The 23,956-nt window shown below is 43.9% G+C and overlaps 1 pseudogene across 1 annotated transcript; it reads left to right on the top strand.

Moving 5' to 3' along the window:
- Positions 1-2,610: 2,610 nt before the first annotated feature.
- Positions 2,611-7,211, top strand: LOC147631910 (dammaradiene synthase pseudogene; annotated as a pseudogene). The gene is made up of 2 exons (XR_015267376.1): positions 2,611-2,745; positions 5,027-7,211. The product of XR_015267376.1 is annotated as a dammaradiene synthase pseudogene (transcript).
- The last annotated feature ends 16,745 nt before the right edge of the window (positions 7,212-23,956 follow it).

The following is a 23,956-nucleotide window of genomic DNA, read 5'->3' as shown; positions in this document are numbered from 1 at the left end:
CTCATCTACTTTGTTAGACGATAATAAACTATCATGCATCATACCAACCATTTCCAAAATTAATCATCATTCACATCATTTTCACTGCTTTTAATTTCAAAGTTTTCTATCTCAACATTACTAGAAGTTGGCGTGCCAAATAGATTATGCATCGTCTGTTCTCTAGACTTGTTTTGAGGTTGTGAAACACTTAGCACTTGAAATAGTGTGCTTTGGCTCATTTTGATCTACAAAATGTGCACATTAAAGTATAAATTAGAGTTATGTACTTCCATGACACTTTTTACCAAATCGCTTTAAGATGATAGTTCGTCACATTATACACAATAAAATATGTAAAATACAAATTACTTTGCTTAAACACAAACACCATTTTAAAATCATAATTTCATTAATAATATAATTTAAAATGCTAAATTCAAAATGCCAATAAGTTAAGAATGGGTGGTTGCAAGATCAGGGTGCCCAGTTTTGTCCACTCAGGCACCCTGTAAACAGTAAAAAAACAGGCATTTGTTTACCTTTAGTGGATAATCTCTCCTAGTAAATGAAGGAATTTCGTTTCAAGTTCTTTTGTTGGAACATCATATTCAAAGTTGGAAATATAGTTACATAATTTGATTAAGCATTAGATAGTCAAAAGTCCTCATTTTCTTAGGTACAAAGTCAATGTATACACCCTGTCCCAAATTTGAGCTGATTCCATAAAATGCTAATATCTTTTACATATAAACTCATATGAGATTCCCACTTTGTACCTTAGATCTTCACATAATATGGAGCTTAACTTGATTTTTTGAGAAAATTTTAAGATATTTATCTATTTTCTTTAAATATTTCAAGGTCTTTAAAGTGTTATAGTATACACCACTTTTTGTACCCACAATAGCTACCACTTAAAATCCTCAATCTTGTAGATCAAAAGAGTGGGTAGATACTGAGACATTAGTAGAATGTGGTGGTTAGTAAAAATTGCAAATCCAATGGTTGGATTTTTAATGATCTCTTTTTTAAAATTCTTCCAGACTATCAGAAGGCCTGCAAATATAAATAATCTAATTAGTAAAATTACATTTTTGATGTGAATCATCTAAAACCTATAGGGACTAGTGTACTTGTGATGGTGCATCTATGGAAAAATAAATTGAATCACTCTAAGTATGGAAAGATCATTTGTTTATCATTTCATCATATTTTTTAATTAATTTTGATTAATTAGACTAATTTATATTAATTTAAGTTATATTGGGTTAATTTAAGGGCAAGCATATTTTCTATTATTTGCTTGATCTCATTTTAAGTACCTTGTCCCCCAAAATTTACTCTCCAAGCATTGTCCCAGTCTAGTAGAAACTGGATAAAACTGGGTACCCTGATCTTGCAACAACCCGAATTTACTTATCCAAGTAGGCTCTTCCAATTTAAAACTTGCTTCTACTTCTAATGCACTGAGCTGCACCAATGTCTTGATCTACAAGAACCCAAATAGTGTGAATTAAGTTATGCTACCGCATGTAAATTAAACATGAAAAGTATAGTAATATTATTCAAAAAATTAAACAAATGCATACTACCTAAAACATGAGTAGGCAATGGGATTGAAATTGATTAATAGAATATGCAACATTGTTCCAAAAATTAAACAATGCATAATAACCAAAACGTGAGTAGGTGTAATAAGATTAAAGTTGATTAATAAAATACTTAACATTATTTAAAAAATTAAGCAAATACATACAAACCAAAATTTCCTACAGGTTGTGACCAGTCTAGGGTCTCTCTCCTCTATACGGCGCTAGCGCTACTGTAGAGACTGTAGTCTGTGAGATAGACAAATGGATTGTTTCAGAAATAACCCATGGTAAATGTAAGCTAGACAAGAGGCAAATTTATGTATTAAAATCTTAAATGTTTGACTAAATGCCCAACAAATATGACCATCTATCAAAAACTCGTGCGAGAAAAAATATGCTCGAGTTTGCAATTATAATTAAAACAAATTAGAAAATCCTTTTGGAAAATAAAAATGGAAGGCCTAGTTTGAGAGAAGTAATAAAAGAATGAGTTTTCGGAGATTCAAATAAGCATTTTCAGTGTAGATATATTAGATTTTTCATTGTTCATATATATTAGATTTTTTCTGTGCACATACTACACTGTCTAAGGATGAAGGGCAAAGAAAAGGCAAGATCTTGCTTGATCTTAAATAAAGAGAAATACATTCACCAAGAGGGATCCATAATATACGGATTTCTACAAAGGTACAGTACAAGGATAAATAATTTAGTAGAAATAATGTCCGTTTTTTAACCTTATTCTTTTACGGTCATTCAAAAATAAGTGGCCAAAATGCCCAAAAACGGGGAATGACCCTTTAAAAAGCAACCTACTCGTTTACGAAGCCCCAGGGTACTCCTCACCCAAATATTAAAAGCTGAAAGTAGCGTGTTGCTGCCGTCTCTCGGAGAGAGAGTTAGGACCCAAACTCTTCCACCTACTTCATTGATCATATTGATGATCATCTCCAGGCTCCCAGCGACTGTAGTGACCCCCATTAAACTGCACTTCAAGGTGGTCTTTATATAAGTTCTATCGATGATCATGATCTCCAGGCCTGCTGCTCCCACCGAGTACTGTTGTGACCCCCGTTTAACTGCTCGACATCAAGGGCTTCATTACGGGAAGCCAATACTCCTGTCCTCACTGTGATTGCAAAGTTCTGGCCTTCTTCCTTCTTTTATCCAGGTCCGTGTAGTCTATGCCTTCATATATTTTTTTATTTTTATTTTTTTTCCGTAGAAACAGGAATATATTAAGAGAGGAGAAAATTACAACATCCCATGAGGAAGGTCCACCATGGGGGGACCTATAAAACAGCTAAGCCAATAGGTGGCTTTAGCTACAATCCAAAGATGAATACACCTAACTGAACAGGAATGGGATTGCTAAGAATAACATAGAGCCAGTGGACTGAGGATGAACCACCTATATACAGAACAAAGGACATGAATGAAAAGGTATGCTATCCCCCCTCTGTATTCTTCAGTGGACTAAGCCCGATGACCACCATAATGGAGCCTGCTGAAGCATTCCTTTTCGAGGCCTTGACACATGCTTGCCCTAGTGTTGGAGTTAGAAGAATTCAGAACTTTCCTCCACTTTCTCCACGGATGATCCTGCCAGCGACCAGCTTCACAACTTTCACCTCTAGGTTGGACTTGCTTGATCAGCTTGAGAATGCTGTCAAGAAATAGAAAGAAATTGTGATTAGTTTTTATACCAAAGAGGGCTTCATTCCTTTATTTCCAGACATACCACAATAGGAGACATCTGATAGACTGCCACATTAAGGGGTCTAGCTGATGACATTCCCCTAACAGAACTTCATATATTTGCCCTTGCCTTTCCTTCAATGGCGCTCATACGTACCTTGTTTTTAATCTTACTACGGTTTCTGTTCCACATTTCAATAGACATATGCCTAATTTTCCTTTAACTTTGAAGATTTTTCCATGCAATCATGTTGCAATGATAGGCATGTTTGCCTAATTTTCCTTTTAACTTTAGAGAATTTTCCATCCAATCCTGCAATGATATGCATGTTTTTCTGCTACCCTAGCAGTTTGGGTTTAATAAAACCTTCTTTTTTATTTAGATGATTTGATTGATTATGCTTTTGCCACTTGCCACCCTGACATCAATTTGGATTTCAGCGAATTGATTATGTACTTTGTCGTAGTCCGATACCGAACGATACTATGTGCAAAGTTGAAGATATGATAGAATCTTCAATCTCCTAGCTGTTAGTCTAATAATTGGGCCATGGAGTGTTGTAACAAACAGACTTACGCATCCATGCTCACTTAGCTATATCTTTAGATCAGTTTAAACATTAAACTCTATAGCTTAAGGACATATACGAAGTGGTGTCGACTCATCAGTACACTTACACTAAATCCACTAATTAGTATTTTAAAATTTAGCCTTTGAGACTTAATCAATGTGTCAATTCACTAGGGATTCACAATGAATGGTTCTAACTTCTGTATTTAGCTTAGACACGACATTCGTGTTACAGCACTAATCTCATTCATATTGTAGTCCCTAGTAGATTGTTTTCAGGCTTTGAAGATGTTGTACATGCAGGCATACAAAGTAGTCCTTTGAGGAGTACTTAAGTAATCTTCTCCAATTCTGAATTAATTATTTATCACCTGCAGAAAATATTTTTTCCAACAATTCAAAAAACTATCAACCTCAAATTTTTGTAGGTTTTTTCTTAAATTTTAAAGTTTTTAGCAAAATTATAACTAAAATCCCTTAAAATTCGTAAGTTTTTGTGAATTGTTATTTTAAAATTTGAAGGTTATTTTTCAAAATTTGCCATTCAACTATTTTGAAGCCGTTTCACTCATCACATGTTTTGCTAGATTTAGATTTAGTTAAACTTTAGCTCTGTTGTAGGCGTCCATTATAACTTCTACACTTTAGTAAGCTATGGAGATGTAGAAGAGGAGTGAGCACTTAGTCCATGATTTGAGAACCTTGTTTGGATAGCGTGTTTTCAATCCACGTTTTATGAGCATTTATAGAGTATATATATTGACATTTAGAGAATCTTTTAGGAAATGTAAAACTTTTCAGGTTTCCACATTCCACTTTTGGATAGTTGGAAATTGAAATTTATAGAGTATATATATTGACATTTAGAGAATCTTTCAGAAAATGTAAAACTTTTCAGGTTCCACATTCCACTTTTGGATAGTTGAAAATTGAAATTAGAAACTAGTGGTCTCGCTTGCTTTGAATGTAGTGGTCTCTCTTCTGCAACTTGCAGATCAGACCGATGAGATTGAATTAACTTTATCATTATTTAACAATCTTACTGATTCGGGAACCGATCAAGAGATGATTATCTGTAATTATTTGTCTTATTTAAGAATATTTCTTTATAATTATCAATTGGATTGTGCATATATATTTCTAATCTAGAAATTTGCTTGTTTCTTTCATGAGCTGCATGCAGGGTATTAGTGGTGTGCGTATAGTCGTGAGCAAAGATGTTGCCATACAGTCAAGAGTTTTACAATGAAGCGGAAGCCATTAAAGGTGGAATGGGTGGAGAAAACCCGACTTTAGATGAGGCCATCAAGCGCAGCCAAGATCTGCTGCTTTCCCAACAGTACCCAGAAGGCTACTGGTGGGCAGAACTAGAGAGCAATGTTTCCCTCACTGCTGAAACCGTCCTCTTGTTCAAGATATTGGGCATTGATCGTAACTACCCAGTCCACAAGATGGAGAATTACATAAGGAAAAACCAGCGCAGCCATGGCGGGTGGGAGCTTTTCTATGGAGATGGTGGTGAGTTGAGTCTCTCCATAGAAGCTTACATGGCACTGCGTTTGCTGAACGTTCCTGTTACCGACCCAGCACTGCAGAACGCTTTGAAATTTATTCTTAACAGAGGAGGTCTGACAAAGGCTAGGATTTTCACCAAGCTTTGTTTGGCTATGCTGGGGTGCTTTGATTGGAGGGGGATACCTTCTTTGCCAGCTTGGTTGGCGTTGTTGCCGAACTGGTTTTTGACAAACATATATGAAATGTCTAGCTGGGCGAGGTCATGCACAGTGCCTTTGATTGTGGTGTTTGATAAGAAGCCTGTATTCAGGGTGACTCCGGCGGTGTGCTTGGACGAGCTGTATGTGGAAGGGAGGAAGCAAGCGCGCGTGACCGCACCCTTCAGAGGCGATTGGACGGACCTCTTTGTGGTGGTGGATTACGCTCTCAAGGTGGCGGAGAGGTGGGGGTTGGTGCCGTTCAGGGAGAGGGGCCTCAGAGCGGCGGAGAAGTGGGTGGTGGAGAGGCAGGAGGACTCGGGTAATTGGGCGGGGATCTGTCCGGCCACGTTCTACTCTATGCTGTGTATGAAGACGCTCGGGCACGAGGTGACTGATCCGGTGATGCACAGGGGGCTGCTCGCCCTAAAAGACTTCTCAATGGAGACCGCTGATCAGTACTGGGTGCAGCCGTGCGTGTCGCCTGTGTGGGACACGGCGCTTGTTGTCAGATCGCTGGTTGAGTCCGGGATGCCGCCTGATCATCCGGCCCTCCAGCGGGCTGGGGAGTGGCTACTCAAGAGGCAGATTACCCAGCATGGAGATTGGTCCTTCAAGAATAACTCCGGCTTCACGGGCGGCTGGGCATTCGAGTTCTTCAACAGATGGTACCCCGACGTGGACGACAGCGCGGTTGTCGTCATGGCCCTGGATGCCCTCGAACTCCCCAATGAGAGCGTCAAGCAGGGGGCCATTGCTCGCTCCGTCAAGTGGATCACCTCCATGCAGTGCAAAGCCGGCGGCTGGGCGGCTTTCGACAAAGATAATGACCAGGACTGGCTCAACTCCACCCCTTACGGTGACCTGAAAGCTATGATCGACCCCAACACCTCCGATGTCACCGCTAGAGTCCTGGAAATGGTGGGCAGATTACAGCACGGCAACTTCAACGCTCCTTTGCCGCCCCCGGAGTCCATCTCTACAGGCCTCGCCTACCTCAGAAAAGAGCAGGAGAAAGAAGGCTGCTGGTTCGGAAGATGGGGCGTTAACTACATCTACGGCACGTGCGGCGTGCTGGTTGCATTATCTGTCGTGGCACCCTCCACTCATGCAGAAGAAATCTCAAGAGGAGCCAAATGGCTAGTTCAAGTGCAGAACACTAACAACAGTATAGGAGATGGAGGGTGGGGTGAAACATGCTACAGCTACACCGACCCTGCCGCCCTCAAAGAGCAGACCGGATATGGAAGCACTCCTTCTCAAACCGCATGGGCAGTTATAGGATTATTGGCTGCAGGAGATGCTCTAGGAAAATATGAGGTAGAGTCCATTGAACATGGAGTCAGACACCTCTTAACCACCCAAAGAAAAGATGGATCTTGGTACGAGGCTTCCTTCACAGGAACAGGCTTTCCTGGTCATATGTACCTCAGGTATCACTTTTACGCCCAGCATTTCACTCTCACGGCTCTTGCACGATACCGTTCTTGTCTGCTTCAAGCTAAGAAAATTATGCCTTTATCCTCTTGAAAGGCTAGAACTGGCTTTTCTTGCATAGCTATATTTCACGCCTCTTATTATTATTTCGCTTTCTGAAGCCACCGTACTTATTCTCTCTCTACTCTTTTAGAAAAATAAAACTCTCACAATTTATTATTTCGGGCTTCTTTCCGTGTATGATCACCTTCTGAAGCCACCCTACTAGAGCTACTAGTTCTATTCTCTCTCTACTCTCTGCTCTCTACTCTCTGAAAAAAATAAAACTCTCACAATTTAGAAAAGAGGAAGAAAAAATAGAACCATAGATATTTTTTATTTTTGTTGACAAAAAAAATATATTAAAAGTGTCATTTATTACACTTTCAAGTGATTATAATACCAGTTTTTTTTCATATTACAAAGAAGATGTGATGCAAGGTTCTTAGGCATCGCTTCTTCACGCTGCATATAAAAGAAACAGAAGGATGCAGGGTTCCTAGGCATCCTTTCCGTTTCTTTTACGAACTGTGGCTGTAGTTGCAGCAGTGGTAGCACATTACATTTATTGCGCCGATTAGGAATGGCCAAACTTCTATGTTGACTAACGCATTGCACCACGTGCTGCCTTGCGAATAGGGAGCCAAAGGGATAAGCGAGAAGGGGGGTCGATGATGGAGGAAAATGCAATAGTAGGCATGCAGATGTTGTTTTAGTTTCTTTGTTTATTGATGTTTTCGTTTCAAGGAAACCAAAATGAAACTTTAATTTCATTGTAAAATAGAGCACTTTCTTAATTGCACCTTAGTGATGAGTAGGAGAAGCTAGCATTTGTCCTCCTTCAAAGAGCGTGATGGAAGTTCTACCCTCCTCTCTCCCTCTGTCCTCCCATATCTCTCTCTCTCTCTCTCTCTCTCTCTATGTATCTATCTATCTCTCTTTCTCTCTAATCTCTCTCTCTCTCTCTCTCTCTCTCTCTCTCTCTCTCATAGACACATATGCTTGAAAAGAGGTAGAAAGAGAAGACTAAGTCAAACCCCAGGGTGGGAACTAGCAAATATTATATATAAATTCAAAAAAGAAAATTAAAAAAATTCCATTGTTATTTCGACACTTATTTCAACGCATATTTCCATGAGTATTTTGACGCACATTTCAACGCACATATCGACGACGTGACTAGGCATGGAAACTAAGCATCGAAAAAGAGTGATTCTCTTGTAGTTACAACCCAGATTCAAAGAGGATCTTTTTTTTTCGAGAAAATATCCTTTCATTAGTTATATTAAAACGCCCGTAGGGCTACAAAAGATCTCTCCTGCTCATAAGAGAAGCAGAGCAGTGAATACAGCAAGGCAGCCCGGGAGACTCTCCCTAGATGCTGCAAAATACAAGCATCAGTACAAGGACTGAGGGGCTAAATCATACAATAGGGGGGGGAAAGCCAAACAGGTGGCCTGTAATGCCAACGGGGGGATCCCGTGTGTAGGGTATAGAAGGGGCTGCTGCGCCAGGTGGTGTGAAAGGCCTGACGCCGCAAGATCGCCTCATCCGAGTCGCCGGATGCGGTCATACTGTCCTCGCAGGGTGTGGATCAACTCCTGCCAAATCCCCCGTACAGTCTCTGCTCGGGGCTCCAGTCTCCCCTCAAAGGCCGTGAAACACCGGGCCCTCCAAGAGGTGAACCAGATGGTGAGGCTGCTGAGGAGCTCCCATCGTAAATCCCTCTCCTGTGTCCAGCTGGCGGACGAGAAATCCGGTGCCGGAACCAAGCGAGGCTGGCCCCTAATGTATCTGATGGCCTGACTGTCCTGCTCCATCTCATAGCCCATAGCAGGCCCTGACGAAGTCGACCAAGCAGCGGCGCCCCACGTAAACATACCCTCTGGAGAGAGGGGGGCCAGAATACGCAGCATCCGCAGCCAAATCTGTTGCGCCTGAGGGCAATCCCAAAGGCAATGTCTCTGTGTCTCCATAGGGTGGCCGCATCGGACGCAAGCCGTCGGAAGACCGTTGTAAACAAGCCAAGTGCCAACTGCTGCTGAGCCCCTGTGGGCGACCAGCCACCACTGGAAAGTCGAGATCCTGCGGGTCTCTCCACTAGCCCAGAGCGGAGGCCAAAAATCCTCCAGGAACTCCTGTGAGAGTCCCTGTAGCCGCCAATGCCTCGCTACAGCTGGAGAGACCATCCTCCTTGCCGTCAATATATGCCGCCCGAGCCGAACTGTATACTGGAAAAAGGTGATCTCTGTGGCCTCAAGGGATGCATAAGGATCATGCCACTCGTACTCCCCAGGGTCCCACTGTAGCCGCGGGCCAAGGAGCGCGCTGCATATGCCCATATGCGCCAATCCGGGAGCACATCTGCAGGGTCGGGTCCAATATGCCACTTCCGAGAAGCGGCGGCCACTACCCGTATCCTCTGAAAGGTGCACTCTACAACCAAAGGCAACTCCACCTCCACTCTCTGAAGTCTGTCCTCATCCTGAATCTCATAGTAGAGGCATCTGCCATCCTCAGTGCAAGATCTGCCAGTAATCAGGATCTCCAACTGTGTAAAGGCTCCCATCCACCGTGGGGCCACTAGCTCGAAAGGCGTGAACCACTCCTCTGTGAGTGCCTCCTGAATATCATCCCTCATAATCAACCCCGCTCTGAAGTGACTCAGCCTCTCCACCTGGATCTCCTCTGGGAGGCTGCAGAAGGCCTGCCAGTCTCCAAAACTACGTGCTGGGCCTGCCGCTAAAGGTCCCCACGCTAGACGAGGCCGAGAACCCAGCATATGACCCTACTCTGTGCGAACCACTGGGCTCCAGATGAGCGGCTGTCTGGCCCACTCCTCAACACAAGAAGGAGGTCGCTGAGAGAGCCCCGGTCTCAGCAGCTCCCAAGCTCTCAGGATACTCAAAGCAAATCTATCCTCCCATCCTCTACTGAGGCCTGTCCTCCTCATCTCTATGAAGATCCAGCGAATCTCTGGTGCCCAAGTGCCCCCTGCTGGGGGAGCCCGAGCCTGCAGCCGCTGCAAGAGAAGCTCTTTCCAAGGCTCAGCGCGAAGCAGCCCCCGAACAATAAGCTTCCCCAATAAGGCTCTACTCTGATCGACTGGATCTATAATGCCCAAGCCTCCCTGAGCCAGCGGAAGTGTAATAACTGTCCATGCAACCTTTGCCCAGGCTGGCTGACCCTCCTGCCCAGACCAAAGAAAGTTCCTGATCAGCCTCTGTACACCTGGCTGATGCAAGAGCTCGAGAAGATCCAGCAAGACGTAATGTACCACATGGTCGCTAACAGCACCTGATTTGCCACCACCACCCTCCCAGCCAAGGATAGTCGAGCTGTACTCCAATACAAAAGCTTCTTCCGAATGCTCAGAAGAAGCAGGGCAATCTGTTGCTCAGGTGACAAATCTAGTCCAATCTAGCATCCCAAATACCGCACTGCTGTGCCAGGAGGAATCCATCTAAAATCGGGGTCCGGGCTCCATGCCGGAGTGGAAGCACTACTGATCCAAAAGGCCAGTGTCTTGCGCCAATTGATCAATGCTCCCGAAGCTGCACTAAAAACCTGGAGCGACTGCTCTGCCCGAAGAAGATTGGCCTCTTGGCCATGCAAAAATAAGCCCGTGTGTCGTCTGCAAACTCAGCATCGAGCAGGTCCTCCCCCCTGACTCGGAGCTGGAGTCCTCTCAAACCAACCTCCTCTGCCGTCAAATACATGCTCATAGCCTCCGCAAAGAAGAGAAAAAGAAAAGGGGCGAGCGGACACCCCTACGGACTGATCTGGTCAGCTCAAAACTCGGCCCCCGTCCTCCTGCAATCAACACCTGGCTACGAGCTGTGGAATACAGAGCCGCCACCCCTCTGATCCATCCTGGCTCAAAGCCCAGGTGAAGCATAGTGCCCTCTAAGAAACCCCAATCAACTCTATCGTATGTTCTCAAAGTCGAGAAGCATCACGACCAAGTCCTCGCCAAGAAATCTAGCTCGGGCCGTCGCCTCCTAGAAAGTAAAGATGTTGTCAAGGATACTACGCTCCTTGACGAATCCTGTCTGGGTAGCATGAATCAACTCCCCCACCAGGAAGGGCTGGATCCTCAACAAACTCAAGGCCTTTGCTAAGACCTTGTAGACAGTATTGAGGATCGTAATAGGCCTCCAATGCCGAATATCATCTGATACTCCCTCCCCCTTGGGGATAAGAAAGATCAAGCCCTCTGAAAAGCTCTGTGGCATCACCCCAGTGTCCAAAACATACTGAAAGCCCCTGCGGAGGCCTGGCCCCAAAAGGTCCCAATAGCGCATAAAAAAGGCCGGCGTCAGTCCCCTGGGCAACTATGTCGTGGTGGCAGGACCCTCAAGGCCTCGGCAAGCTCAATCTCTGAAAGAGGCACACCAGGAACTGTACGCATACGATCTGTGACCCTCCTCTGCACATGGGCCCACACAGTCTGTCTGCAAGCATCTCGATCCTCAGTGTGGTTGCTGGCTCCGCTGAAAGCAGGTCTCTATAGAATGCAGTGGCAATGGCTCTGATCTCCCCGGGCTCAGTAGCTACCGATCCATCCGGTCTACCAAGCTGACGGACTCCTGCTCGAGCATGGCGGGGTCCAGTGATCTCAAAAAACTCCCCAGTCACTCTATCACTAAGCTGCGTCCACTGAGAGGCCTGACGACGATAGTAAAACTCATGTCTCTGCTCCTCTGCCTCTCTAACCTCCTGGCGTGCCTCGCTCAGCTGTGACGCCACCCACACACATGCAGCTCTGCTCCTAAAGGCGCTGTAGCGAAGAAAGGCTGCATCTCAGCCGATGCTCCTGCTCGCGAATCTCTCCCAGCCGTGTCAAAGCTGCAGCATGCAAAAAAGAGCTAAGCTCGATTAGTCCCTGGGCACATTGGCCTGCTGCATCCTGGTCAGAGCACTGACTATTATGCCAGATCCTCTCAATGTCCTCAGCGAGACTGGGATCTGTAAGTACCCTCTCTGGGATCCTCAACTGCAAGCTGGGCTCTCGTGTCCTCTCCTCCAATGTCAAGATAACTGGCGAATGATCTTAAAATGAAGTGCCAGCGAGAATGCCGACGGAGCCCCCTCGCTCCCCTAACCAATCGCCCACATAAAAGCGATCAATCCGTGATAGATTAGTCCCTCCCTGCCGGCAATCCGACCGAGAGAAACTAAGACTGTCCTGAGAGCGGGAGAAGGCCCCATGCTGCCATGCATGGGTGACCCTCAGTGACCCTCAGTGACATGCAAAACCAGTCGCCCACATAAAAGCGATCAATCCGTGATAGATTAGTCCCTCCCTGCCGGCAATCCGACCAAGAGAAACTAAGACTGTCCTGAGAGCGGGAGAAGGCCCCATGCTGCCATGCATCAGTGACCCTCAGTGACATGCAAAACCAGTCCCAAGCTGCAAGATCCATGCCGTGCACTGTAACACGACTGCCTCCCACCCTATCGGTCGGGTCCTCAAGCATGTTGAAGTCTCCCTCGACACACCAATGTGCGGCCTCTGGCAATGCATCCGTAACCTGGGTCCAGAACTCTGCTCTGGCACTAGCATGATTGGGCGCATAGACGTTGAGCACGCCCAATGGCTCATCATGCATCCTCAGAATGACATACTGTGCTCTACAAGGCACAATGATCCCTCGATCCACAATGGCCTGCCGCCATACATCTGCAATGACCATGCATACTCCTCCCTGTCCACCCAAAGGACCAAACCCTACAGACCAAAAGGTGTCCCACCTACCAGGCATCACCGAACCATATCTCCGGATCCTGCTCTCACCCAAGTGGTGCTCCTACATCATCAAAATATCAATGCTGCCACCAACCAGGCATCTCTCAAGCTCCTAAAATGTGCTCTGCCAAGGCCCTGTACATTCCATGAGATGATCCTCATGGATGACCTGCTGAGGTGGATGCTGTCTCAGCCGTACGGCGGGCCTTCGTAAGCGGCTTGGATGGAGAGTAGTCCCCATCCGAGCGGCTGCGAATCTGCCCACCCGGTGTACTACAAGAATCACGGATCAGGCGCCAGTGGGGCTGTGGCCCATGACGACTGCCTCCCGCTCTGACAGAGCAACCTCGTGTATACATACATATCCAGGGTCGCGTGCTAAGTCTGCCACTATGCAAATGACCAAATGACGAATCCCTGAGGCATCCACACTCCCGGGATCCAAGAAAAAATGAGCCAACTCCCATAGTCGGCCTATCACATCTGTCACCTCCAGATTGCTCACATGATGAGAAAACTCAACTACCTGAGTCTTCAAAGTGCTAAGAGCGAGCTCTAGAGTCCACTCCCGGTCGCAAGGGCCACATAGAGGGAACGAGAAGGCCACCGCTGAATCAAGTGCCTCTTCCCCGCGGGCCGGAGGTATCACTACATGAACTCGGATGGGTGCTGGCATGGGGGCCCTCTGCTCCAAAAAGCCATGTGAAGGCGTAATCAAAAGCTTCCGAGCGCTGTCTAATGCCGAGGCGACTCAGCCGACTGCGGATAGATGATATCCGTGAAGCCCGAATCGGCATGGTAGGTCTCCTCTGTGGTGCTCGAGCGAGGTCTGTGCTCAGCGCCCTCCGGACTGCAGGTGAACGCCAGGAGACTACCAGGGCCTCCCTGGAAGGTGAGGCGAGCGGGGGGGAAGGAGGGGGGGGCGAGGGGGGTGGAGAGGGAGCCGCTGCCGAAACCGGAGCGGGGACGGGAGGAGGCGAGGGTGGAAGTGAGGCGATGGGAGGGGATGGGGGTGGGGGTGGGGGGGTGAAGGAGGGGGTACTGGCATCTCCTGGTCCTCAGTCGTCCGCCGCAGGGGTCTCCTCCTGGAGAGGAGCAAAGCTGTTCCTCACGGGAACCCAGTGAGGCTGAGACTGTGGCTGCAACGGTCTCTGAGCGTGCTGCTGCGGCTGTCTCCCTCGACGGTGCCCCTGTCCAGGCTGCCACTCCGACGTCTTTGTGGCCTGAGCAGGTGTCCCAAAGGCAGCCTGCCGAGCCGCATCTGTAGGCGGGCCATCAAGGGCCTACTGTGGTGAGGGTCGGGGTCTCCTGCGAGGGCAGGCCTTGGCCAGATGACCGACCTGCCTGCAAATGAAGCACTGGTTTGGGAGCCCCGAGAACTCCACTCTCTGATCAATCCATCCCCCCCTATCCTAGGTAGCTGAATGACCTTAGGAAGGGAGGAGATGTCAAACACCAAAACTTTGACCGACTCTGGCCACCACTGAAGCTGCTGTGGGGCCATTCTCTAGTACCGAGCCCACCAATGCTCGGAGCGGAAGATACTCCCGACGGAGTCCAGGGAAGCAAACTGTAACATGAAAAAGGCGCTCTCCCTGCTCAGCCCGCTCTGCTGGGTCAAAGCCATGCTGCCAAGGTCTGAAGAAAGCCCGAGCACCCCTGATGTCAAGGGGACTCATGGCAAGGACCTTGGCCACGCTCTGGGCGATCTCGAACTCGATCTGGTAATGTCCATGGCCCAGTAGCTGTACGTCTAGGATCTTGCCCACATCTGCAAGAAGGCGGGCCTGGAGAAGATCCCGGATCTCCCCTCTGTTGAGGCGAGTGCCGACTATACGATAGATGGTGGAATGAGCCTGGAGGCGTTCCACCTCTGCGGGTGAGGCTCGCTTCCTCTTCTGGCGAAAGAGAAAGCCTGATGGGGGTGTCCTCAGCAGGGGCGGGCGAGGGGGCTGCGGATGATGAGTCCCTTTGCGGGAGGAGCCTCCATCAGAGTCTGAAGCTATGGCAAAGGCGAGGCGAAAGCAAAGATCCTGCAAGAACCGAGCTGCACACAGCGAGGAGGAAGACGAAGGCCGGAGAACCCCCTGGGGGCGGAAGTCAGCAAGAAAAAGGAGGGGGGGTGAAGTGGCTAAGGAGAAACCCTAGGGGGGGCGAGAGCTGCGCGCAAGTGGGGAGGGGAGGAGAAAGGGCTGGCGGAGGGGGGGGCGGGGTGCTGCAGAGTGAAGGTGGGCACGAAAGAAGGGGGGGCGCGAAGGCGAGGAGGGGCGACGGCGGGCAATGCAGCGAGGGAGGGGGGCGCAGCAGCGAAGGCAGGCGGGGGGGCAAAAGGAGGGGCGGCAGGCAGTGCTGGGGCGCAGTAGCGAAGGCAGGCGGGGGGGACAAAGGGGAGGCGCGAGGAATGAGGGGGGGCGCGAGGAAAGAGCAGGCAGGAAGGCGGGGGGCGCAGGAGTGCAGGTAGCGCGAGCAGGGAGGATGGGCGGGAGCTTCAGCGAGCCAACTCATAGAGATAGATTCAAAGAGGATCTAAATTCCAACTGTCCTTTTAAAGCCATACACTCTCATAAAACCTTAACCGACCTTTAAAGACATACTTACATATAAACTTTGACACCACAACCTCCACATGACAAAGGGCGATGTCTACTCTAAGTAATTTAAGATCGAAGATTTCACCAATAATCATAATTCTCCTCTTTCATATTTTTAGTTTGAACAAGTGGTAGAAGAAGCACAATTTTGAATAAGCTCCCATTAATTAACAAACTCATGTAAGATTATATTGCTAAGACAAACACATGTAAGGTTATATTGCTAAGACAACTGTCTCCATGTACCTATAGGCTACTAACATCACCATTACCATTGTTGATGAATTTATTATATATAAGTCACCAATTGACAAGAAAAGCACAAGCTTTGCTAATTCTCCTAACTTTGATAAATTACAGTCCACTACAAGGAGAGAAGGGTGAACCCACACTTGTATCAACATTTTTTTATGGGTTTTTGAACTTACCGAGCTGGTAGCATTGCTGGTACGGGATCAGTAGTATCCAACAATCTTACCAGCAACAAAATTTACTCATGTACCAGCAATCTACATTTGAAAAAAAATTAAGGTAAAAGACTGGGGACATACTTAGTATGTCCCCAGTTTGCGCCAAAAATGAAAAAAAAAGGCTCTTTAAGGTTTTGATTAAAACACTAATTAGCTGAGGTTTTAGTAGGATGAGACCTCCAAATTTGGCCATTCAGAGGCACTTTTGGTGCATTTAAGAGACAGGCCACAATAAATGCTAACATTCCTTAAATCATGTGAGAGGTACTTTTCAGTCGTTATTCTCAGTGTTATTTGAACTTTTGAAACGTCTATTGTACAAATATTCCCACCAAAACACGTCCATTTTTTCTCTCGTCATCATTTGAGTGCTCTCTCTCTCTCTCTCTCTCTCTCTCTCTCTCTCTCTCTCTCTCTCTCTCTCTCTCTCTCTCTCTCTCTCTCTCTCTCTCTTCTCTTCTATTCTTTTCTGTTATATCCTTGCACAGTGGATTATACTCTAATGTCTATCACTAACTCTTTACTCAATGCAAGAGAATGCAGATACAAACTTGCTATTAAGATACATCAGGTCTACTCATCTTGGAGAAGTATTCATCACCGAGCATTGTTGGACAAAAATGAGGCAAACAGACTACGACTAGAGGGAAGAAAGCACATTGATTTGTGGGTGGATGGAAGTATTTATCCCAATGATCCTTCAACTAGTAGACCTCCTCCATTTGTAAATGTTCATGACTTGATTAGATTTGTTGGAGATGGTTTTGATGGTCTGCTTGGTTACTGTATGAAGTTATATTCTGCATCTTCTATGTGCTCAGTCCAAATGCATCAACTGAAAGAAACTTTATTAACATCTTAGAAAACTATTTCAGAGCTTTATGATAAGATTAGAGAGCTAGAAGCTGTAAACCACTCCTTGAAAGAGAAATAGTAAACTTGAAAGAAACCCCAGGAGGATTCATAGAGAGGAAGAGAACTTTAAAGAATATAAGTGAGTTGTCTAAAAGTAGTGGGGCTAAAAAGAGGAGACTCAACCTTGCAAAGAAATTTGTCTCACATTTTAGGTATTAATATCCGTCCAAATGAGGAGAGAATCAAGCTTCTCATTGAAACCATGAACAAGGCAGACCTAGTCAGAATTCTTCAATCTCCAGAGAATACAATTTTGAGAGATCTTACTCTCAAAGAGTTGGTAACAGACTTAAGGACCATTGTGAAACCAAATGAAATAGTAGAGACTTGTGGCACTATATGGGTAGTCACAAAGGTTACCAAGCTCTTTCTAGATTATGGTTCCAAAATCTTAGATGTAAGAGAATAAGGGTTTTTGGTTTGCCAAGATCCCTTTTAGTTTCTACTGCTAGGACTGCTATGAATCAGAATTCTGAGTATTTTTAGAGAGTACATATCTATTGAAGGGATAATGCCTTATGAGAAGCAGAAGAAAAAAAGTACATTTGTCTATAATGCATTCAAAAATATATGGATGGATCTTAGAAAAGTACAAATTGCAATGGTGCATATGTATAAAATTACTGTAGAAGAATGTGGTGGTGTGCTAAAAGTTCGTGTTGAAGCTGGATGAGGCACAGATCCAAAAAGGACAAAAGATGGAAAGAGTGAGCATATCTATCATGAACAGGGCAATTGAGTACAGTAATGTTAGAGGAGAGGAACCAGAACATAAACTCCAGTCGGAGATGGAGCTTTGGTGGGTTGGTTCAGCTCAAATACCAACTGAAAATCATCAAACCCTCAAATGGTTGTTCTCCCACATAGGTATCCCTAATATCATTCAATCCCAAAGTACTGGAGATATGTTCATAGTTGATGGAGTTGGAAATTTCAAAGTGGAATGGCATTTGGGTGCTGTCTTAAAGACTATCAAATGTATGCTTGGAATATGCAATGGGGTAATGCAAAGAGAGTCCCAATGAGAGACTCTATAGATCTAAGTTCAAGAATAAAGAAGACATTTGGGATCCCATTCTTCCTATCTCTCTTAATAATGTTCACATATGAACTTTGCATGTAGAGATAATAATATTTGACAAGCTTCAGAGATTGCATCTTGATTATGCATATTCTATTAAACCAACATCATTGGCACATCAATGTATTGATAAATGTGAAGCATTGTTATCAAAAATGGGCTTTCATGGGGGTCAGGTTCATTTAAGGAAAGATCCAACAGTTTCAAGGAAAACACGAGATGTCTTGGAAGATGTCTCCATGGGAGGTGCAAAAGTCAAAAGATATTTAGGAAACCATAGTAAAAAACAAGTGAATGTTACGTGGGATTATTGAAAAGAATTGTGTGAGATCACGAAAAATGTTGCCAGTACACCGCAGCTAGCAAATCTTAGAATGAAGGTTTGGAAGCATCTTGATATCTTTTTAAATGTTCTTAGACACAGCAGAAGACATCAGCTACATATGCGCAAGAGTACAAAAGTTCTATTATAAATCTCTTTCAATAATCAAATAAGCATGGGGAGAAAAAGATATCACATACTATTTGGTAAGACTCGTTTGTATTCATGATACACTCAGTGGAATTGACATATGCTATAAAAAGAAAATTGTTATACAGCACATCCTCCATGTACATGGGCCATATTTTGTTGAGGAGCAGGGACCCCTAGCAACATATAGTAACCAAGGGATGGAAAAGTCACATTACCAGGCACGCACATCATTCTTTCGGAGCACAAGACATGGTGGAGGGGCTACAAGAAGCAATTCTCTTGCATAGATATTCAACTAGTTTTTCAGAAGACAACTACAAAGAATGCAGAAAAACAACATTTCCGACACATAACACTGCCAAAAAAGAGAACTGTTGTATTCATAACTTTGTACAAAAAGTTATCCTATTGTAATCCGGAGTATGTACAAAAAGTCTATTCCAAAGTTTTCACATCATCATCCTTTGTCAGTGCTCCCCTGGAGCGTAGAAATTTCCTTCTATTAGAGCCACCTAGTGTGTTTACATCAGTTTTATTTGCAGCATACGCAAAGTAGGAGACACCTCTACTATCTCAGAAAGACCAGGAGCCTTAATGGCTAATGACTTAAACCTTTTTGATGCTATAGGACCTGCCTTTGTAAGCCTTCCACGTGCTTTGGATACACTAGACTTTGATTGGGTATCTAGTGCACTAAGGGAAAGATTTGAAGACCCAATAGGCTTTGTTGGAGAGGGTTGGCTTGTTTCCTTCAATTTCTTAGATGATTTTGTAACTGCTATAGGAGATTTGGAAAGCCCTCTCTTTTAGGAAACTTTGGACCTGGATGGAGATACTTGTGAAGACTGCAAACCAATAGGTGTTTTTGGGTGAGGTAGACCTTTGAGATGAAGACTTTGAATCACCCACTGGAGATGGTGACCTTGGTGAGGCATGAGTTGGTGATGGGGAAGATGCCATTTGGGAACGGTGCGACGGTGAGTTGGCAATGGGGAAGATGCCAAAAAAGAGAACTGTTGTATTCCTAACTTTGTACAAAAAGTTATCCTACTATAATCCGGAGTATGTACAAAAAGTCTATTCCAAAGTTTTCCCATCATCATCCTTTGTCAGTGCTCCCTGGAGCATAGAAATTTCCTTCTATTAGAGCCACCTAGTGTGTTTACATCGGTTTTATTTGCAGCTAGAGCATATGCAGAGTATGTCAAAAAATATCCTCCTCTAGAGGCGGAAAACCCAGGGCCATAACCAAAAATTCTAGTAGTGGCTATCTTCTCAAGAAACATGATTTTGTTAGCATTGGCTTGTATAATTGAGAAGCCATATAGTTTGTAGAGAGCTTTAATACAAAGTATAAGTCAATCCGCATCCTCAGAGAACTAGCTATGCAACACATGGAAAATATTCTCATCCATTTTGGACAAATAGTTTCCAAATGCAATATCTTTCTTGCTAGAGCCTGCTTGCCTTGAGCCTTTACCTCTCCCTAAGAGGTTGTCTTCATCTGCTACCTCCAATTGTAAACAAGAGGAATACTATGAAATTATTGTAAGTTAAAACAATATAATGTATGGATTCAAATTCATATTCATTTACCTTTTGATTTTCATCTCGTTCAAGTATATCTGATGTCCAAAATGAGATTGAGGTTTCTTTGATGTCTTTAAATTATGTCTTTAAATTAGACATAATCACTCTAATCCTACCAACATCAACAATACCAAGTGAAGCTTGAAGGTGATTAAATTCATCTTTGGAGATCAATGGTTGTGACTCCTGTGCTTTCTAATACATAATGATAAAGCATGAGTTGAGTTAATGAACTTGTCATCTAATGTAGACACATCTAAAGCAGCAAATTCATCATTATGCCTATTCTCAATATCAATGAGCCCTTCAGCAGCTTCACAACCCTCTGCAATGATGGCAAGACAATAGTCCTCCCTCAAGTTAAATAACTTTTGAATATCAGTAAGGAGTAAATACTCCTTATCCTTGATAGCAAAACTTGGTAGTGAAGGAACAATATATTTATGCAATGGATCTCCACCTTCCTTGGGTGACTAAACGATTGTATGTGCCTTTAATTCTTGGATTTCATTATCCTTGGCAAGCCTCTCCTCCTCCTCGGGTCAAAGTTCCTCCTCTATATCATTTGCCTCTAAATCTCTGAGAAAGTAAAATTTTGAAGAGCGTTCAATCTCCTCAAGTTCCGCCTCTTCACCTCCAAGAGGATTTTTGACAGTGGAGAAAACTATGAAAGCAACAACTTTGACCATTCTCCTACAGCCTTTTGGATGAGAGGAGCATTCGGCATTTTCTACTAAAAACCTTTGAAGTTTGTACATACTACACCTCTTTGTAAATATTTGTCTCTAGACAGAGGAGGTTCCCACAGGGACATGGACATACTCCTTGTTATTAATCAAGATAGAATGGCCTGCAAGTTCCTCAAATTCATCAAAGTCCTCTTTGATAAATTGCATGGAATGATTAATATTCACTAAAACATCAATTTCTAGACTGAAAATATCTTTCGCAACTAGAAAGAAAGAGGCCTCAATTCCACTTTCAATAAGAAAATTCAACATTTTCTCTGTAGGAGACACCTCTACTATCTTGGAAAGGCCAAGAGCCTTAATGGCTAATGACTTAAACTTTTTTGATGCTATAGGACTTGCCTTTTGTGACTTTGTAAGCCTTCCACGTGCTTTGGATACACTAGACATTGATTGGGTATCTAGTGCACTAATAAGGGAAAGATTTAAGGACCCAATAGGCTTTAGATACACTAGACTTTGATTGGGTATCTAGTGCACTAATAAGGGAAAGATTTAAGGACCCAATAGGCTTTGTTGGAGAGGGTTGGCTTGTTTCCTTCAATTTCTTAGATGATTTTGTAACTGCTATAGGAGCTTTGGAAAGCCCTCTCTTTTTTGAAATTTTGGACCTGGATGGAGATACTTGTGAGAAGACTGCAAACCAATAGGTGTTTTTGGTGAGGTAGACATTTGAGATGAAGACTTTGAACCACCCACTGGAGATGGTGACCTTTGTGAGGCATGAGTTGGTGATGGGAAAGATGCCATTCCAATAAGAAGCTGCCATGTGTCACGAGCCGTTGGAGACAACGAATGGCAATGTGCCGCATGTCCAATGGTCAGTGAGGTATATATAGAAATGTGGGACCACATTATTCATTTTCAACTTTGAGAGAGCTCTGTCCTTACGTGCGATGACATCATTCCCAAGTGAAGTCTCCACGTGCCTTCAAGTAATCCAATGTGATCTTCTTTTTTCCGTATGGCATGAAGGGATCTAAAGTAGCATGCAGTTTTGCCCCTATCGCGCCATTACGGACAAGGTTGTAGGGGTGAGACGACAAGGTTGTAGGGGTGAATTTATGCTTGAAATACGGGCCCCTTGAGTTTGTCATAGAAATAAGACTACATACCCAGATAGATCCCATAAGAGCCTGATATTGAAAATGGACCCCCTCTCTGATCCAAGTCTGGTGCTAGTGCTACCAGAGAGAGAGACATAGTATTGTTTTTAGTCGTCCATAAAACGGTGCGAATCGCCTGCTTCTTCAAGGGAATTACCACCTACTCGCACTGTTACGGAATGTTTTGCATGTCTTTTATTGGAAGTACTTTATTCATTGATCATCCATTGAAAATATGTGGAAGACATTCGAAGAAGCCATTAGTTCTTCATTGATTTTCTACGAGGTTGGAAATCAAAAGAGCGTTATGTTGTAATTGTCTCCCCTGGCCTGTCCAAGTCTGGTGCTATTGCTACCAGAGAGTGAGAGTATTGTTTTTTGCCATCCAACGGGGCAGGAATTGCCTGCATGTTTAGGAGATTTACCACCTATCATGCCATTATGGATTGTTGTGCATGTCTTTTATTTGGGAATACCTTATCCAACCTCCTTGTTTGTCTTTGGTATGTGTGCTTAGCATATAAGTGTATGGACAATTTTTTCTTGCTTTTGTCTGGGACATCCTTTTGTGTGATTTTTTGAAACCACTGGCCATGTACATCCTTTCTTTATTTCTTCCTTTTTGAGGGTCTTCTATTAATCTAGAAAGGATTTTAACCTACTGCAGGGTTTCTCAAATATTTCTGAGTTTACAATCTATGGCAAGGACAAAGAAAATTGCAAGGAAAGTATATACTGACGATCCAAAGATAACACAGGTTGCTACTGCACCTAGTCCTAAGAAGAAAACAAGATCAAGATGGTATTATATGAAGAGGTGTTTTTCAGAGATCACCTAGTCCCAAGATGACACTCATCATCTTATCCCAGGGGCTACCTTCATCCGTGCAGTAAAGAAAATATGTGACAGGATTGGTCTCTTGACCAAAAGTAATACCCCATACAAAAAGTGGCAAGCTTCTGCATTGTGTTTCTTGCAAGAAGCAGCTGAAGACTTTCTTATAGATTTCATGAATGATGCCTATATTGCTGCTACACATGCACACAACGTCACGTCACTTTAATGAACAAGGATTTCTCAGTGGTGATCAAGTTTAGGTATAGATTTCATAAAGTTCTCAAGCCACTTCCCACCACAGATACCAGGGCCTTTGATATCCTGACAATTCCTCCCAAGAGGTTTCGCAAAGCTGTAGGGCCTACTATTGAAGATGTTACACATGAGTATGAAACAAGAAAAACACTTGACCAAAAAGAGACGCTTCGAGAGGGAGGATAATTTTTATAAGGAGGAAGTTAAGAGACTTGGTGCTATGAATTTTGATAGAATGGGCAAGGTATTTGGTCAAATGATTATCAATATCTCCTCCAGCCCTCAGAATGAATATTACTTGAGCATTTCACCTGAGGACAAAGTGATGTTAGAGAAGAGAGATATTGAAATATCTAACTCTATATTATTTTGTTGCATGAGGTAAGCATCATTCTTTAGCCATAGTTTTGTCATTTTCTCTCCTTTTTTCATACTTAATATTGTCTTTGATTACAGGGCATACATTTCTACAATGCCCACAGAGGTTTCAAGCAGCATATTTGTGGTTGATCCTCTAATATCAAGTGATATCTTTTCAAAGACAGGATCAAATATTGAAGTGTTTTTTAGTGCATATGACAGTCTGAGAAACTATTATATATTCATCCCATATAATGAAAGGTAGTATTTTTTTAAATAGTTTTAAGGTAGTATTTTTTAATAGTTTTAAATTCATAACTCATGTGAGTAGATATTTTCTTACTATTGTTTTTTTTGCAGTCACCATTGGAGTCTTATACTCATTGATGTTTTGAATAGAGAGGTTACTTCATGAACTCCTTAGCAGGTATCCATGGTCAATGAAAAATGTAAGTATCTCTTTTCATCAACTATCACAATTTTGTTACAAACATTGCACCTGTTTGATATGCTCTTTATTGCAGTGCTTGCAAAATTGTATTAGCATATTTAGAGAAAAATTATGAAGACCTTGCAGATCTAGAGAAGCCATTCAAGTATCTTCAGAAAGAGGTATTGAGAATTTAGTTTGGATGTTTCTTTGTTTGAAGATGGCTTTCTTCTAATTATACTTCAGGTTCCAATTCAGTCTGACAGTACTAGTTATGGATGGGGGGTGATTGCAAAAACAAATGCTTGCAGGACAA

The sequence above is a fragment of the Cibotium barometz genome, chromosome 14, assembly GCF_041138505.1.
Source record: "Cibotium barometz isolate CiBa-2024 chromosome 14, ASM4113850v1, whole genome shotgun sequence".
Taxonomy (NCBI): domain Eukaryota; kingdom Viridiplantae; phylum Streptophyta; class Polypodiopsida; order Cyatheales; family Cibotiaceae; genus Cibotium; species Cibotium barometz.
Note: the sequence above shows the minus strand (reverse complement) of the source record. Positions and strands in the feature narration are given on the sequence as shown.